Raw genomic sequence first — 20,711 nt, forward strand, 5'->3', positions numbered from 1 at the left:
GAGAGAGAGAGAGAGAGAGAGAGAGAGAGAGAGAGAGAGAGAGAGTTTCACTGCAGCTCAAGAATAAACAGAACTTTCTTTGGAATGGAAAGGTTGATAAAATAAAGAGAGATGTTGTTGTTAAACATTATAGAGATGGAGGTCTTAAGATGGTACATTTATTGTCATTTATAGAATCTTTAAAATTAAGTTGGATAAGGAGGCTTCTACAAAAACAAGGCAAATGGCAGCAGTTATTAAAAACACATATCAATATTGATCTTCTCTTTAACTGTGTAATAAATATATATCTATATGCCAAAATACAAGTACAAATTTGTTCTCGAAAGATGTATTTAAAGCATGGAGTAGACTTTCTTATAAAGAAGATCTTGTAAGGGAAAAGGGACAATCGTTTTTAAAATTGCCTTTATGGTATCATAAAAGTTTAACTATAAATCAGAAGTGTGTATTTTATCCTGAATGGTATAGATGTGGAATTACTATTTTTAATGATTTGATAAAAGATTTCCCCACACATACATTTTATACACATGATGAGTTTGATATCAAATACAATATAAACACAAACCTTCTGCAGTATTATGATATCCTGTCAGCTCTTAGAAGATATATTAATCAAAACAATATTGGGCATAATACCACTGTAGGCTTAGTGTACCCAATGATTCCCCTTTGTTTGGAAAGTTTTTACAAAACACTGAAGGAGCTAAGGACTTTTATGTAATACTTTCTGAATATAGGGTTATTCCAACTGGTAGGAAGAAATGGGGGGAAATATTTGACATTAGGGACAACAAATGGGAAAAAATATATCAAATACCATTTCGCACAACTACGAAAACAAAACTCCAATGGCTCCAAGTAAGAATTCTCCATCAAATTCTGACAACAAATATATATCTATGCAAAGCCGGCCTCTCCAATAATCCTTTATGTGTTTTTTGCAATCTAGATAGGGAAACAATAATTCATACATTATGGGAGTGTGCCATTGTACAAGATTTCCTACACAGTTTTGAAACACTACTAGAAGATTTATTTATCCCATTTTCTTTTAATAAGGAATCCTTCCTTTTCGGAATAGTGTCACAGTCAGGAATAGGCAACAGACTAGATAATGAAATTTTAATTATGATCAAACACTATATTTATAAAACAAGATGCCTTCAAAACAATTTGTCAGTAAATGCTTTAATTAACAGCATAAAAGACCATCATTCTGTACAAAAATATATAGCATGTTGCATGGGGGAAAATTATGTAAGAAAACTGGAAAGAGAATGGAAAAAATGGAACAACCTCCTGGAATTATAAGCCAAAAATTAAATCATTTAATATCGTCAAGTCATTAGTTACAATACAACTCATCCCACAGTTCTCATTTTATATTTTGAAAATACATGTATCCAGCACACATTAAGTGTTCACAAGGACTTTTTCTCTTGTTCTGCCTTTTTTTTTGGCAGTTATGCCCCTTCTTCCATATCTGTATTGAATCTTGCCTGAACTCCAACATTTCTGTCCATTTTTGGGAATTTCAGTTAAGTTTCTGTCTGAAATTATTAAAGTTTATCTCTATCGTGATATAATTTATATTTTGTCCTGAATTTTACCCTCATTTCTCGGCCACTTTCTTTTAGGAAACTTGGTATAATTAACCCAAGGGTAAATTTATATGGCTGTATTTACTTGCAAGCCGAAAGATTGTCTTTTAATTTTATCCTAAACATATTTTATTTTTTATTAACCTTTGAATGATGTTTGACAATTACAAGAAGTTGTTGACAAATTATTAATGTAACTGTGTGAATTTGTATGGTGATAACAGTTTACTTGTGCAATCAATATTTCACTCATGTAACAGTGAGTCGGTGAACTACTACATGTGTACAGGTATGGCTAATTTACACATCAAGTACTACCATTAGTATGTGTAGAGAAATATATCGATGCTGTCTACCACTGGTATGAGATGTTAAACATATCGGCATGAGAGAAAATGCATTTTGGTAAATTTACCAATTATTAAAATACTGCATTCCCCATACAATACACAGAATCATTGTATTACCTAATAAGGTTATATCGAACTCACATAACCAATAAAGCCATGTTGTACACTTATTATGATACCGAGAACATTTTTGTTATATATAACAACGACAGGTCTATTACTTTTTCTTCGGCGTCGCCAAGCCGGATTTTTGACGATCGCGTATTGTTTAGCAACGGCGATTCTTGTGGCGACAGTGGCTGCTACGATAAACCTGTTTCGTTGATGGCGGTCTCTGATGGTGGAAATATTTTGTCACCTTTTTTGACAGTTTCAGTTGTTTTTAGATTTTGCTGTTGCAAACAAATGTTTCTGTGCTTTGTCTGGCAGGACTACTTTGACTAACTACTGATGGATTGTAAACAAGCAAAACGTTCTGTGTGACACAGATCTTCCCCATCCTTGAGGTAACGAATGAGTGCCAAGGTTGATTTACTTATACCAAGTTAAGTTAAATGAAAGGAAATATTTCCTATCAACAGAACTCGCCCTATTCTACTATTAACTAAAACGTCATCTTAAAAATAATGGCTTATCAGATATTTACAGCGAGACTTCTTAGTGGATTATCCATAACATCTAATGTATATTACATGTACTACAATGTTATCTATAACATCTATAGAAGTACATATTAACTTCACTAAACGTTCAAATATTGCATTAACTATTACTTATATGAAGTTCTTTTTATTAGAATAACATTTTTAAGTATGTTATTTCTTAAAGCAGACGGAGATTGTTTTTAATTATTTACTTCTTTTTATTTAAAGGGAAATATCGTATTATTAACACAATTTGAAAATACAAATTATAGAAACATTGTATAAAAAGGTAACCGCAATACCAAATATAGAAATACTGTTTTATCTTTCACAAAAAAAAGCCAGAAGTATAGCGAACCATGATGAGAATCACGTAACATTTACTTTCTGAACTGAAATATTTTTCAATAAAAAATAAACTTACCTTTCTCTGCTTTCTCTGCAACAGATGGAGAGTTAAGATATAAAACGCAAATATATATGACGAGTAGCGATAGTCGGAACATCTTGAACCGGCCTGTGGCTCTAGGTTAAGGATGTGGACATTCTGTTTACTTATATAAGAATTGTGCGTCGCTACGTCATCCATCATTGTTGTATTCTACGCTTGTTGGGGGGCTGCCAGGGGTGAAAGTCGACTAAGGTTGTCTGTCGTTGAGGGATTGGAAGGGTTCGGTCTCTTCGGCAGCATACCCTATACAAGCAGCGGCGTTCAAACAGCTTATTAGGTTAGTTAAAAAACCGCCGTTGTTTAAATGAAATAATCCTTAATGAAAAATTAAATTCCATTCAAATTCTAATTTAGATGTTTTAATCAATAAATGCTCAAGCGGTTCACCAATAATATCACGCAGATACATCACATGACGGCCGACAAATATTTCGTCAGAGATCTGATATACGTGTGTCATCTGCGTCTATTGACAGAGACAACATGTGACATTATATCGTTTGTTATCTCTGCATTAACACCCCAATCGGAGCGTACTGATCGTGTTAAACTCCTTCACCGATTCTCAAATGGACTGACGATCGCCTTAATGACTTTTACCATCCTTAAGTATCAAAACAAATTTGGAAAAAATACAATGCGTCTTAGTGTCATTCAGTACGTTGCGTAAACATTTATTCCGTTCACCCTGAATTGTATGATACATGTAGTTCTTCAAAGGTCTTACAGAAGATATATTAAGATATATTAATTTACCTTATAGTATCTCAAACAGTAGACTTTTTAAGGTAATTCAACTAATGGTCAATATTACTGGAGAATTTCAAAGTAAATCAAGTAATAGTCGATGTTACGGTCGTACTTTATACTAACTAGTCAATCGTACAGTAGTACTTCATAAAAACGCAACTAATAGTCAATCGTTCAGTAGTACTTTATAGTAACGCAACTAATAGTCGATCGTACAGTAGTACTTTATGGTAACGCAACTAATAATCAATCGTACAGTAGTACTTTATAGTAACGCTACTAATAGTCAATCGTTCAGTAGTACTTTATAGTAACGCAACTAATAGTCGATCGTACAGTAGAACTTCATAGTAACGCAACAAATAGTCAATCGTACAGTAGCACTTTATGGTAACGCAACTAATAGTCAATCGTACATTAGTACTTTATAGTAACGCAACAAATAGTCAATCGTACAGTAGTACTTTATGGTAACGCAACTAATAGTCAACCGTACAGTAGTACTTTATAGTAACGCAACAAATAATCAACCGTACAGTAGTACTTTATGGTAACGCAACTAATAGTCAACCGTACAGTAGTACTTTATAGTAACGCAACACATAGTCAATCGTACAGTAGTACTTTATAGTAACGCAACAAATAGTCGATCGTACAGTAGAACTTCATAGTAACGCAACAAATAGTCAATCGTACAGTAGTACTTTATGGTAACGCAACTAATAGTCAATCGTACAGTAGTACTTTATAGTAACGCAACTAATAATCAATCGTTCAGTAGTTCTTTATAGTGACGCAACAAATAATCAATCGTACAGTAGTACTTCATAGTAACGCAACAAATAATCAATCGTACAGTAGTACTTAATAGTAACGCAACAAATATTCAATCGTACAGTAGTACTTTATAGTAACGCAACTAATAGATAGTAACGCAACAAATAGTCGATCGTACAGTAGAACTTCATAGTAACGCAACAAATAGTCAATAGTACAGTAGTACTTTATGGTAACGCAACTAATAGTCAATCGTACATTAGTACTTTATAGTAACGCAACAAATAGTCAATAGTACAGTAGTACTTTATGGTAACGCAACTAATAGTCAATCGTACAGTAGTACTTTATGGTAACGCAACTAATAGTCAATCGTACAGTAGTACTTAATAGTAACGCAACAAATATTCAATCGTACAGTAGTACTTTATAGTAACGCAACACATAGTCAATCGTACAGTAGTACTTTATAGTAACGCAACTAATAGCCAATCGTACAGTAGTACTTTATAGTAACGCAACTAATAGCCAATCGTACAGTAGTACTTTATAGTAACGCAACTAATAATCAATCGTTCAGTAGTTCTTTATAGTGACGCAACAAATAATCAATCGTACAGTAGTACTTAATAGTAACGCAACAAATATTCAATCGTACAGTAGTACTTTATAGTAACGCAACTAATAATCAATCGTACAGTAGTACTTTATAGTAACGCAACAAATAGTCAATAGTACAGTAGTACTTTATGGTAACGCAACTAATAGTCAATCGTACATTAGTACTTTATAGTAACACAGCTAAAATAGTGTACAGTAGTACTTTATAGTAACGCAACTAATAGTCAATCGTCTTCATAGTAACGCAACTAATAGTCAATCGTACAGTAGTACCTCATAGTAACGCAACTAATAGTCAATCGTACAGTAGTGCTTTATAGTAACGCAACAAATAGTCAATCGTACATTAGTACTTAATAGTAACGCAACAAATAATCAATCGTACAGTAGTACTTTAAAGTAACGCAACTAATAATCAATCGTTCAGTAGTTCTTTATAGTGACGCAACAAATAATCAATCGTACAGTAGTACTTTAAAGTAACGCAACTAATAATCAATCGTTCAGTAGTTCTTTATAGTGACGCAACAAATAATCAATCGTACAGTAGTACTTTATGGAAACGCAACTAATAGTCAATCGTACAGTAGTACTTTATGGTAACGCAAATAATAGTCAATCGTACAGTAGTACTTTATAGTAACTCAACAAATAGTCGATCGTACAGTAGAACTTCATAGTAACGCAACAAATAGTCAATAGTACAGTAGTACTTTATGGTAACGCAACTAATAGTCAATCGTACATTAGTACTTTATAGTAACACAGCTAAAATAGTGTACAGTAGTACTTTATAGTAACGCAACTAATAATCAATCGTTCAGTAGTACTTTATAGTAACGAAACTAATAGTCAATCGTACAGCAGTACTTTATAGTAACGCAACAAATAATCAATCGTACAGTAGTACTTTAAAGTAACGCAACTAATAATCAATCGTTCAGTAGTACTTTATAGTAACGCAACTAATAGTCAATCGTACAGTAGTACTTTATAGTAACGCAACAAATAATCAATCGTACAGTAGTACTTTATAGTAACGCAACTAATAGTCAATCGTATAGTAGTACTTTATAGAGACGCAACTAATAGTCAATCGTACAGTAGTACTTTATAGTAACGCAACAAATAATCAATCGTTCAGTAGTACGTTATAGTAACGCAACTAATAGGCAATCGTACAGTAGTACTTTAAAGTAACGCAACTAATAATCAATCGTACAGAAGTTCTTTATATTAACGCAACAAATAATCAATCATACAGTAGTACTTTATAGTAACTCAACTAATAGTCAATCGTACAATAGTACTTAATAGTAACGTTCTTTATAGTAACGCAACAAATAATCAATGGTACAGTAGTACTTTATAGTAACTCAACTAATAGGCAATCGTACAGTAGTACTTAATAGTAACGCAACTAATAGTCAATCGTACAATAGTACTTAATAGTAACGCAACTAATAGTCAATCGTACAGTAGTACTTAATAGTAACGCAACTAATAGTCAATTGTTCAGTAGTACTTTATAGTAACGCGACTAATAGTCAATCGTACAGTAGTACTTAATAGTAACGCAACTAATAGTCAATCGTACAGTAGTACTTTATAGTAACGCTACTAATAGTCAATCGTACATTAGTACTTTATAGTAACACAGCTAAAATAGTTATTTTTCAGTACTACTTTACAGTTACGCATCTATTAACTGGTCAATCATTTAGTTATATTTCATGGGACGGAAGTCGGTGTTCTGTCGGCGTGAGGGAAGTTGCCTTCCCTCAGGGGTGGGGAGGAGACTCTTATACTATATCATTTCCTTATATTTTTAATAGGACTTTATAGTAAATTTACTTATAGTATGAAATAATTTATTTCTTATTTTTTCAGCCTCAAGTGTTTGAGAAGTATTGCCAATGTGTCGACAAGTAAGTATATGTTAGATAGATCATTGTCAATTGTTTGATACGTATTGCTGACGTGTCCACAAGTAAGTACATGTTAGATAGATCATTGTCAATTGTTTGATACGTATTGCTGACGTGCCATCAGCAGCTGACGTATAACAATCAGAACAAAGATGGTGCAATATATATCAATGTAAGTATACAATAGTGGAGAAAGCTCTGGTGAAAGCACGTCCAACGAAGAATGTGTGTGAGTAACAATAATGGCATGATAGGGAGAATAATGGCTTTTACTGCATTACTTTGTATAGTAATAATCACACGTATACAACACCTTATGATTTGTATATAGATGTACACTTACCCTTCATATACAAACCATCGGAATCCCAATACGGTCCGATAATTGAGTTCGATCAGGTATTGTGATAGATATAACGTGTTATATCTGAATATAAAAATACTTTGTTTAACATTTACAAAGAAACACCAGGTGTGAAACGTAGAATTCAGGGTACCGTATCACTCAAATGACAGAGAATCTGTCACATATTTATGCTGAGGCCTCAGGTTTCATAACCAATAATAATAATTGTGTCAACCTTTCAGACACAAATTAGAAAGATTACTATAAAAGTGTGTATTTATGCCCCCGCCATAAAATGGGGGGGGGGGGGGGGGGGGCATATAGTGTTGCCCATGTCCGTCCCTTCGCGTCGCGTCCTGTAAAATAACCAGAACTATTGTATATTAACTAAAGCTCGTCTGGTATATGTTGAGTAAAACGTGACTTCAATAATTACGTTTAGTTCGACATTTTAAGTAATAAGCAGAGTTAAGCTATTACAAATGTAGGTGTTAAATTCTTAGTAGAGTTAGCATTAAAATATCTGAAATAGTTCGACGACTTTTAAGTGTTAATTAAGGCTCAACTGTTAAGTAATAAATACAATTCGACTACTTAATGTGGATCAAATTTTGTTTTTATTCATATCTTTATTCAGTTTTTCAAAGCACATACACATGACAATATTTGGGAGACTATAACATACTTCACAGTACACTCATCCTAAACATTCCATACACATTTCATGTTAACCATACTCATTTCATATACCCAGTTTTCTAAGTATTGGGTCAGTAGAAAATATTAATCTGACTTACTGATCGTGTGTACTATCATAACAGAGCATGCTAATTTATGACATATTTATTTCAAACATTTCATATATCCTCATACACAACATAGATCTGTATTGAACATGCATATCAAATATTTCATACACCTGTAAAGAACATTCATATAAAAAATCATTCAAATCATACACATCATACATCTGTATAGAAGCATTAATATTAAACATTTCATACACACCATACAACTGTATGTAACATTTATAATTAAAGATTTCATACACACCATACATCCGTATAGAAACATTAATATCAAGCATTTCATACACACCATAATACTGTATGGAAACATTAATATTAAACATTTCATACACACCATACAACTGTATAGAAACATTAATATTAAACATTTCATGCACACCATACAACTGTATGTAACATTCATATTAAACATTTCATACACACCATACAACTGTATTGAAATTCATAATTAGATATTTCATATACACCATACATCTGTATAGAACATTCATAATTTAACATTTCAGATACGCCAGTTCTGTACAAAATATTCATTTCTATACATGATGTACATTTAAAGAAATGTATATATACATGTATATGGATAGCTCTCACACTATCATTCAGTATATTATACACAAGCAACTACCTTAGTATGATAGTATATATTTATTAACGCATATGTTATCAATCTATCCAAGATGTCTTTTCAAAACATTGGAATAAAAACTAATTATATTAGTCATGTGTTGTGGTTTTATTGAAAGAAAGAAATAGAGACAGACAGATAATTACTGGAAAAACAAAGACAGACAAAACAAAAGTAGACATGTACACAGGGGCAAAGACAGACAAGACACCGGCAAGAACTGCCAGATAGACAGACAGACAAAGACACACAAACAAACATATACGCACGAATACAATCGACACAGAGACAAGGACGACAGATTTGAGAGAGGCAGGCCTTCCAAAAATCAAAAAGTTGACATTAAATCATCGACAATTGTTTTATTGGCAACATTTGCTCAAAGATAGTAATATCTACTCAAAACAAGTGTAAAGGTTTGATATAAACCAACTGTCAGAGTTCAAGAGTCCATTAATAAATATGAATGGGTATAGATATATTAATCTACAATTGTTTTATCTAAAGAAGTAAAAAAAAAATCCATTTTCCCCACTCTCTGTTAAAACTTTCAAGAGAAGCATCACCTTTAGCGGTTGCTATGTATTTTTTGACATTGTGGTGGTCTTTCAATAAATTGATAAGAGAATGAATGTTACGTGTGGTTTCAAGACATCTAGTTTTGTAAATGTAATGTTTAATGATGATGTTAATTTCATTATCAATTTTACTGAACTCATTTCTAATTGACCAGAACCCAAAAATCAATGATTCTTTATTAATAGTGAAAGGAATCAAAAGTGCGTCTAAGAGTATTTCCAAACTCTGCAGTAAATTTTGAACTTTTTGACATTCCCAAAATATGTGAGTTATGGTTTCTGACTCTGATTTACAAAAAGTACAAAGTGGACTTACAACTATGTTTGCCTTAAATAGTAGTGAATTTGTTGTTAAAATTTTAGGTAAAATTCTATACTGAAACCACTGAAGTTTTGAATCGTTTATTATTTTGAAAGGTAGAGAAAAAATATTTGCCCAATTAGAATTATCATAGTCAAGTTGATCTGCCCATTTTTTCCTGCCTGTTGGAATTTCATCATCCTTTAATAAGATTTTATATAAATATTTTGTTCCTGGAGTCTTATCAAAAAACGGTTTTATGTTTAAAGGAATGAAAGGAAGTAGAAGTTTTATTTCCTGAATCCTTTGTGTATCAATAATTAATTTAACAGATTTGACAAGACCTTGAAAGTGAAGAAAGTTTGTAAATATATTATATTTCTGTGTAAATTCATGGTAGGAATAGAAAGTAACAGGATTTGTATTTTTCAACATATCAATTATCACTCTAACACCCTTAGCATACCAGTTATTGTAAAAGACAGAGTGTCCACCAATAGTTATATGTGGGCTATAAGGGGGTTTTCAGAATAGAGAGTTGTCTGCCCTTTGATAGATCAAAATTTAATCATCTTTCCCAAGCTTTGAAAACATCACACCAAAACATATTTTTGCATGTCCTATGACACATATGTAGGTAATTATTTCCACAATTTATAATAAAATCAACATTAATAATATTCATAAGTATAAATTGATGTTGACCATTTTCAGACCACCTTCAAAATAATCTTAAGTTATAACATTTCTTTTCAGTTTGTCTGTTTTGCCATTCCAAAGAAAGTCATATATAATAGTATTTAACTTATTAATAAAAGTAATGCTTGGGTTGGGTAGTGAAATGAACAAGTGATTAAATTGTGAAATTAATAATGATTTAATCACACGTATTTTCCCAATAGGAGTTAATCGTCTTCTACTCCATGACTTAACTAGAGATTTAAGTTTAATGGGGTTCTTTTGTCAAAGAGAAATTTAGATATTTCATGTAAATTAACGCAAAAGCGTAAATTTATGCCTATCCCATTGTAAACTTAATTCTGGTAAAAAAAAAGTGTCATCGCTATATTTCTTACTCCCTATCCATATTACCTGAGTTTTGTTGGTATTAATTTTTAACCCAGAAATTTGAGCAAATAAATTCAGTTCCAAAATTGATTCTCTGACATGTCAAGTATTAGCGAATTATCATCTGCATACTGAGAGAGAAGAATAGGAAAGTTATTAACATTTATACCTGTTATGTTGTTATTTTTCTTAACCTGGTTGCTAATATTTCTACACATAATATGAAAATGTAAGATGATACTGGGTCCCCTTGGCGACAGCCGCTCCTTACCGTGAAGAAAGTAGAGAGATTCCCACCCTGATTTATTGCAGAATAAACATTATTATGTAGTGTTTTTATCCATTTTCTAATACTATCCCCGAAACCAAAAAAAAAAGAAAGAGTTTCATCTATAAATGTCCATGATACCGAATCAAAAGCTTTTTCAAAGTCAATAATAAGAAGCATTCCAGGTATATAATTGTCTTCAGTATAGTTCATAATATCATAAATAAGCCTTGTGTTTCGCCAATGTAATGCCCTTCTAAAAATCCTGTTTGATCATTATCTATAAGTTTTCCTGTTTTTACCCTACCCGCTATAACCCCTGATGCTCTTTTATAAACAATATTTGAAAGTGATATCGGTCGCCAATTTTTAATGAAAAATCTTGGTTTGTCCCCTTTTGGAATGCACGTAATATTACCCTGTTTTTGCGTAATAGAGAGTTCATTTTTATAATAACCAGAATTTATGGATCTAGCAACAAAAATACCAATCTGTTTCCAAAAGTTAAAGTTTTCCCTGCTTCCTCCAATGTCGTAATACCTTCTAACTTTTCTGATTCAGTAACATCTAATTTTGGAACATTGCAATGGGATAAAAAAAATCATTCAAATTAATATCTTCTATATCATAATACAATTTTTCATAAAAATCTTGAACTGCATTTAAACTTTCATCATGGTCAGATATTATCTAATTGTTTTGTTTCTGTGACTTAAGAATGATTTTGGTGGTATAATTTCTATTTTCTGAGCCCAAAATATATTTTTTAGGTTTCTCCCCTTCCTCTATCCACTTTGCCCTTGATCTAATAATATTCCCCTTTGTTTTGTGTAACCTAATAGCTTCAAGTTCCTTTTTCTTAGTCAATTAAATTCACATTATCTGTTTCTTCTAATTCTTGTATAGTTTTTTTTCAGACTATCTTTTCTGGTTTGTTTTTTTTTATTTATATAACTCGAATATGAAATAGTTTTCCCCTTTACATTATGTATTTCCAAAAAAAGAACTTCTAAAAACAGCTGGTCACTAATAGTCAATTGTAAGTCTATGTCTGAAATAGTAGAGATACTATCTAAATTATAAACTGGCAAACAGTACTGAGTTTTTACTTCGTTCATAAGAGATTTTACTATATTGAGAAATTCCATATCATGTAACAAATAATTGTTAAATTTCCATAGCCCCCTCCCTCTCTTAAACTTATTAAATTCTATCTGAATTTTAGGAAAAAAGTAATCAGATTTATATCCTGGATCTATTAAAGAGTTTTTAACACTAGAAAGCATATCATCTGAAATTAAGAAAAAATCTAGCCTGGCTTGCTTAACTGGCTTGCTCTTTTTCCATGTATAACTTCTATTGTCCTCATGTTGTTCTCGAAATATATCAATAAGACCAAAGTTTTCTACAATTTCACATACCTTTTCTCTCGCTTTAGGATTATTTATGTTTTTATGGTTATTGTCATAATCAATCTCAGGATTCAAAACTAAATTAAAGTCTCCACAAATCACAACAGAACCGTTTTCGAAATCATCAAAAGTCTCAGAAATAATATTGTAAAAATCAGGACTATCCTGATTTGGACCATATTTAGTAAAAAGGGTCATTCTTGATCCTTCAATTGTAATATCTAAAGCCAAAAAAATACCAGTATTATCCTTCTTTTCTTTATGAACTTTAAATAATAATAATAATGATAATAATAATATACAACAATTATATAGCGCCCTATATAATTTGTAAAATTACTCTAAGGCGCTTTACAACATTTGGATAATAGTAATGGTTATAATTGTGAAAAAAAAAACAAAGGCTTGCAATCACTTTCATACATTTAACAAGCAAAGTGCACATAATTGAACAAATAAAAGGGTGGTATTTACATGACGTCTTTGCAAAGATTCTAAAATGCAGACGTGAAGAGGTGAGTTCTTATGTCCCCCCTGAACTTGGCCAGGGTATTTGACTTCCTAATAGCAGATGGTAAGCTATTCCACAATGTAGCCGAAACCCTCCCAAAGCATTTGTTTCCGTAGGTCACAGTACGAGATTTTGGGACACACAACAAAGATTCTGACTTCGACCGCAGTGATCTTAACGGCTGATACATGGTAACAAGCTCCTGTAGGTACTGAGGAGCTGTTCAATTCAGTGCCTTGTATGTGTATACCAGAATTTTGTACTGCGACATGTATCGTACAGGTAACCAGTGCAACGAATAAAGCGAAGTTGTAATGTGCTCTCTCTTTCGAGTACGAGTAACTAGCCGTGCTGCAGTGTGCAGGGCGTTACCATAATCCAACCGAGAGTAACAAGTGAATCACCAAAATCTTGCATGTATCTGCCATTAGAAACTGCCGAATACAGCCGATGTTCCTGATCTGGTAGTAACAGGATTTGGCAATAGCATTCACTTGTTTCTCGATGTTCAGAGAACTGTCAAAGTATACCCCTAGGTTTTTGAACAGCTGAAACAGTCTCAATAGTTCTGGCACCAACCTTGAGCTGGAGAGCCATTGTTTGCTGACACTTTGGGGAAAAGACGAATATCTCCGTCTTTTCCTGATTAAGTTTAAGCATGTTGGCGTTCATCCAGATACTGATATCTGTCAGACAAGCTTCCAGACTTTCTGAGACTGTATTCCAACTGTCCTGTGGTTAAACTCAAAATTATTATTAATACATATAGCTATCAATCTGGCGTTGGATTTATAAGAGTTAAAAAAACATCCGTAACCCCACTTACTTCTTAAAAGACTTTCTTTATCCTGATCATGAATAAAATGCGTGTCCTGGAGACAAAAAACATTATACGATTGATTCTTAAAATAAGATAAAACATCTTTTCGTTTAAATCTATCACATAAACCCTGACAGTTAGCACTCGTGACAAATAATATAATAAATGAGATGGGTCACATATATGTGTTCCATCTCATGTATATCACACCTTCTGTAACGATCCCCTGTGACGTATAGACGTTTTGACAGTTCCCACCGCCATCTTGGGTCAGAGGTCAAGTGGTTAAACTTTTGTAAACAAAATGGCGGTGCTCTCACTCGTGGCGATTGAGCGCTGTTGAATCTTGACAGTTTAAAGACGTGTTTATGTTTATGTTTATCATTATGTGGAACAGATACAAACAACTAACCTACCTACTATTCCATTTAAAGACGACATTCTAAATCCTTATCATTTGCAATATCATAATTTTACAAGCGTGCCCCCTTAGCCTGGTAGGCCAGAACTACGGATGGCTCGAGAACGAAAATTGCTGAATACATCAATGTACATATTTATATAATCAGACTCACTTCTTTTTATGTTTTAAAAGTTTACCTATCGATACTTGCAGCGTTGTTGAACGATTACAACAGATAAAGCCCAAGTGCGAGCAGTTCTACTGCGAATGACAAAACGAGCATTCTGACGACGATATTTTTATTTATATATTGCGCCGGCCGGGGCAGAGGAAGCCGGGTTTTGATAATAGTACTAGGATATGAGGTGTTAACCATATCTATTTGCAAAGTACTGAACCCTTTATTTTATTTCAAAATATGTTATTTTCAATACAAACAAAGCTAATTACAAGTAATACAGAAGAAATATAACAGTACATTAACAAAGGGATAAGACAACAGGCTAAGCCTTTTAAGTTTTTCCTATAGATAACCAGTATCCAATTATTTTAATATCGTTAATAAAATATTTAAGTTATGGGTGGTAGATAGTAGGACAATAAAGGAAAAATGATTTATCAATTATAATGACTCTCATACTACCATTTGTAATTGTTATATTTTATACTGAACCCATGTTATGCAGAAAGATGACTCCCTACAGGCTACTGCTCCTTTACAGATTGGCGAATCCATGTATCCCCTACATTGTCATGTTCTAGGACATATATTTGAATTATACACACATTGTGTCACAAATATGGTTTCAGTGAAATGCACTTCTTGTGCAATTATAACTTTAATTGGCTTTGTGTTTCCTGCATTTAACCTGATCACACAATGTGATAGACTGGTGTGAATGTAAAATATTACAGATCACACAATTACACATAGGTTTTAATCATAGATTTATCAAATCTTTATATTGATTTGATATTGTAATTTAGCCACAGACATATTCAAACAAAGTAGAGATCTATATTGTTGTCTTATTCACAGTCATGTCATATTCACATTCGATTTTCGTTTGAATTTTTTTTTAAAGATAATTCAACTTAATTTCAATACTTGCTCTGAAGGGAACTTGATGGTCCTCCATTTGTTATGTGTGCGGAGTTGAAATTTACTTGTTGCAGCTTAATTCACAGGTCAGTTAGAAGACAATCAGCAAAGGGAATACTTTGATTGCAGCAGTTCACACTTGGTCTACCTCTTTGATGGGGAATGTAAATCATTATGCCAAAAGTACTATCAAAGATATTTATCCGATATTATATCTGGCAAGGTTTACATTTGATGGAATTTCAAAATTACAAAATGGCATTGTTAGACAAATTAATCTGAATAACTTGTCATACCTCAAAATAAAAAAAAATTGTCAACACATATGTAGGAAAATAATTTTAGATGATTATTTAGAAACCTACAATTATTTTTCAGTATTTGATTTTGTTTCAATTGTGATATAATTAACCCCAGAAACATCTAATGGTAAAGATAACATTAAATGTATGTCATTTAGAATAAATATGGGTAAACTGCATTGGTGGAAATGCTTTATAAAGTGCACTGTCCTAGACCTGAAGTCTAGCTATACATTACACATAATTATAAAATGTATTCCTACTTTGTTTTAGCAGTGCATAAATGCACGAATTAAATTGCTTTTCACATTCAAGGTAGATGCCATTAACAATTTTCATAAAACAGTGGCAGCTTCCAAGTGGTGTCACTTAATTATTTCATTTGTATTTCACACAAATAATATTAATCACAAATCAGGATGTGGATGAAAGATAAATTCACCAATGTCTGTCCTGAGAAAGAAAGGAATTTTCTTCATCCAATACACATTGTCTATTAGATCCAGCTTTTTAAAGGCATTATTTTGTAATTGTTTATTTTTCAGAGGTTTTACATAATACATAAACATGTCATTAATAGTACATATTCACATGCACATACACACATGTTAGTTTTTCACTTTGGCATCTACACAAAAATATTTCTTACAAAAATTAGTTTGTGGCCAATGTAATGCCTCATAATATTAACTGTAATGTTTTAGGTTTCCATAATTAAGAAACTTGTGCTGTTACTAAATTTAAAGTTCAAGAAAATATTGTTTGATAATCACATTAACTTCAATGTGAGTTTGAAAAATGTATTTATATTTAAATCTTGCAATTTTTTATAACCTATAGCTACAGTTCTGTGAATTTATGACAGATGTCTGCACAACACATGTACACCATTCCACAATCTGTCAAAAGTCTGAGTGTTGGGGTCATCGGAAACTCTAGCCAGCCTGTTTCACACTGTTGTTTAGTAAACTATATATTTATATAACCAGTTATCAAATTTGGTCAAACTTTTAAAAATGTATTTAGTACAAATCTGCTTGATTGAAATCAAAACAAGGTGTCTAGTATAATGGATTGGATATATTATACATACTGCCAGACATTGCATGTACATGTGTGGGTTAATAAAATAAAAAGGCAGAAATGACAAAGACAGCTGGCGAAACAAAAGTTTCAATGTACATACATGACATATGCAAGATACCCATTGCACCCAGTTCACAATTGACTCACACTCAACATCCCATAATTAAATATTTTAACAGTTATGACAAGTTATGTGTACGTTTGCTCATTGTGGAAAAAAGTGATATTATAAGAAACAGAAAAATTTGTTCTTCATTGTACACACAAATATGACCGGGTTTATTTGCACATAAAACAGCGATATATCGAACCACGGCTCTAATCTAATTCCGTGATGGAACTGAACGGCAGCTGAAACCTACGAACACTGGCATGAACATTGGTATGATAGGCCTACTTCAATTGAGACCAACTGCTTAAATAAACAGTGAAATCGTATTAAAATTCACTGAGAACGGATATTGATAACGTAGGCAAGTAATAACATTTTCAAAACTACATGTCATACCTTCTAAGCGGAAAAAAGTTTGTTTGAATGAATCGGTTCCGTGCGTTGCCCATATAATCGTACACAACTTTTAACCACTTGACCTCTGACCTGACGCTTTTGACCCATCCAAGATGGTGGACGGGTAACTGTCAAAACGTCTATGAAGGTTCATGTAAACTGTTATGTGTGAGAAACTGTGATGATATTGAATTGATTAATTTCTTAGTATTGATAGGGAGCAATTGCAAGTTATTTACACCATAACAAGATATCAGTCTCAATATTTCTTGGACATAATCAAACATCCTAAACAGGAGCAAATTATCTTAAAATTCAATGATTAGTGTGTTTCCAACAGCACCTTTCGCGACATTTAGAAAAAAAATCAGTTGTTGTAATTACACGTATTTCAAAAATATAAACATATCTGGCAAATAGAATATACAATTATCGAGGTACTCCTACCAATAGATGGCGTTAAAACTACTCGTTAAATAAGCATGACTAAAATGAATGTGATGATTTGCATATTTATGGGCGCCGCAATTTTGGTTTTCGAGTGTGCAAAGGTTCACATTAAACTTTGGGCAAATACAAACGATCCATTCAAATGTACTTTACGCTTTTAGTCTTCTGCGTTGTCAAGGACCTAGCTGTCAATATAAACCAAGGAATGGTTATTTCCCAGGGAATCTTCAACAGTGATTTGACATTAACTTCGAGCTGTTATCTTCTCTCTTCGTAGTTTCACAAAAACGAAACTAGAGATTTTGCTCCGCACCGAATATGAATAATTTAATGACCAGCAGAGTAATTCTTATGTTTCGTGTGGATATAAATTTAGTAAATAATCTTATTAACATGCAAATATAATTAAGTTTTTTATTGAAAAAGTGTTATGATACCGAATTGTCATGAACTCCTTTCTGCGGAAGTATTTCCGGCATAGCACGCATGCTATTCATCTCGACAGCGATAAGTATACTACATGCTGAATTGGTGAATGTTTGAGGTTTTTAATGAGATCAGGTAAAGCCAAATGTGTGAATTACTTGTTTATTCACTTTATATTAATAGAATCAATGATCGTTTCTTACACTATCGTTATAACACGTTTATTGTAGGCGATATCATGGTCAATTTGACAACAGGAAGTGACACTGTTTCGAAGGAAATTTAAGAATTTATAACTTTTGTAACCAATTATTTTTACATTTTGCTCACCATAATGCACTTTTGGTGTGAAATGACACAAAGTGTGACAGGTAGGTATAATTAAAATTAGTATTTTTACGTTCAATATCAAGTAAACATTATATGGAAGCATGGAAGAAGCACGTGTGCCTAAAGTACCGAAGCAACTCCAAAACTTACCCGTAATCGTGATGTAGGCTAGATATTGCTCTGTCTGTCAGGTCTCGCCCAGCGCGTGCCCAAATCACGCCGTCTGCTCATTCTAAGATCGGCCACCACCATTACACACACACACACGACGGGGACCCCGGGCCAACAATCACAACATGAGGTTATTTAGGTTATTGGCAGACATTTGTGTTTCATCATGGCTGTAAAAAAAACATTGGAAATCAAAAAGGAGGTTTGGAGTTGCTGGTAGAAAGCATACGAAGCAGCGAATTGCCCGGAGGTCGTCGTTAGTAGGTCGCCCAAGATATTCCTATAGAGCCTATCTTTCAAATACTACTTTGTTCATGCGTATTAGTCGACGTCGTATTATAACATATCATCAACCACAGCGCCGTACTTTTATTCCATTGAAAAGTCCAAATGTCGATGGGGTAAAATACCGTATACAGAAATTACCAAATGAACATTTCAAAGGGCCTGTTTCCAGTAATGTTAATTCTCCATAGGAGCCTGCCCCCGTATAATTTCTTATCTAGCTCAACTACTGTTTTTTTCTTTTCCGAAGAATAATTTTACACCTTTCCGACACCCAGATTTCATAATTTCAGTGAAAATGTATTTTTATAAAGTTGTCAATTTCAGCATCAAAGACATAAGTTCGTAAATAAAAGAAGGTTATCTCGAAATTGTAATTCGCAACATAGTATAAATTTCTTTTGATAAATATTTCCAAAACATCGTGTTTATTCATAAAACATAAAAAAAAATATTCTCGGATGAAAATGCACTTGCAGAGACACAATTATGAAGAAAAATGCCATAAAATTGCAATTTTCTCCCGTTATATAGTTTTGGATGCAAATTTCCATCAGAAAATCGGATAGAGCTTTACTTGTTTCATATGTGTACCAAAAATCAGCTAATTCCATGTGGTGGAACGTTCTCATATCGCCGCCTGAATGTGGTTGTAAATTGAAAGAAAAGGGGAAATGAGTAACAACCTTGTCTGAAACCCTATTATATAGCTTATTATATACAAACTTTTATATTGAATATCAGAGCGGATATTTTCATGACAGTTTTATGATGTGTAACGACTAAATAAACAGTATCGATATAAAGATTTACACTGAGGACACCCTGATACATGAATACTGTTCTATCTCAAGTTGTCCTCTTCTGAATTTTCTGATCGTGTGGCCTTGTACATTTATCCGTATCTTCTTGTCTTTGTCTATACGTTTACGGAATCATTGACTCGACGCTAGCTATTCTTGTCTCACTTTCCTTGTTTTATTGTCCCATCTCCAAAGCGTTGTGGCTCTGTCAGGGTTGGGACCCTGACTTGTCTCACTTTCTTTGTGCCTGCCGACCACGCCACATCGAATAGATAGATTATCCATATGAAATACTTTATTTTGTTCTAAGTAATCAATCAATTCTGCGCTTCTTGGAGGTATTGAATGTGATTTATTATATTGTCTTGTTATTTTGTGTAATTAGTTGTTCGTTATTTATCACACATTTTCGCATAATTGTACCAAACTACTAAGTATTAGCTGTTTACAGCAATCATCGGTGGCTTGCTATTTTGTTACTTTATCGACGCTTCATAAACCAATCGTTATTGTTTCAAGATGGAGGGTAAATGTGTTGGAGAAGGGTGTCAAGTATACTTCAAGAAACGTAGTGGCAATAAGAACAGAAGTGCACGCAATGTAAATAGTCCACAATATAAATGGCTCCTAGATACGCTGGTGCAACAAGGATTGATGTCAGCAAAGGAACAAGCACTTATTTGCCAGAAGTGCTACATGAAGTATCTTCGGAACAAAAATCAGCCTGAACCTGAACCCGAGCAGAACCAGGAAATAGAGGAAGAAGACGACTCCCCGTCCCATATCCTGCCGTTGCTGACCCTTCATGATCTTTTGAATGGATCATCTTCACACAAAAAATGCTGTCTCTGTCTTGTTACCTTTGCAAGAAATGGAACAAAATCATCAGTCTTACCAAAACGTGCAAGACATCACCTGATCTATTCACACAAACTGTGGTGTCCCACCTCATCCCGCGTCTGCTCCATTCACCTTA

The sequence above is a fragment of the Mizuhopecten yessoensis genome, unplaced genomic scaffold (assembly GCF_002113885.1).
Source record: "Mizuhopecten yessoensis strain PY_sf001 unplaced genomic scaffold, ASM211388v2 scaffold4811, whole genome shotgun sequence".
NCBI classification, from domain to species: Eukaryota; Metazoa; Mollusca; class Bivalvia; order Pectinida; family Pectinidae; genus Mizuhopecten; species Mizuhopecten yessoensis.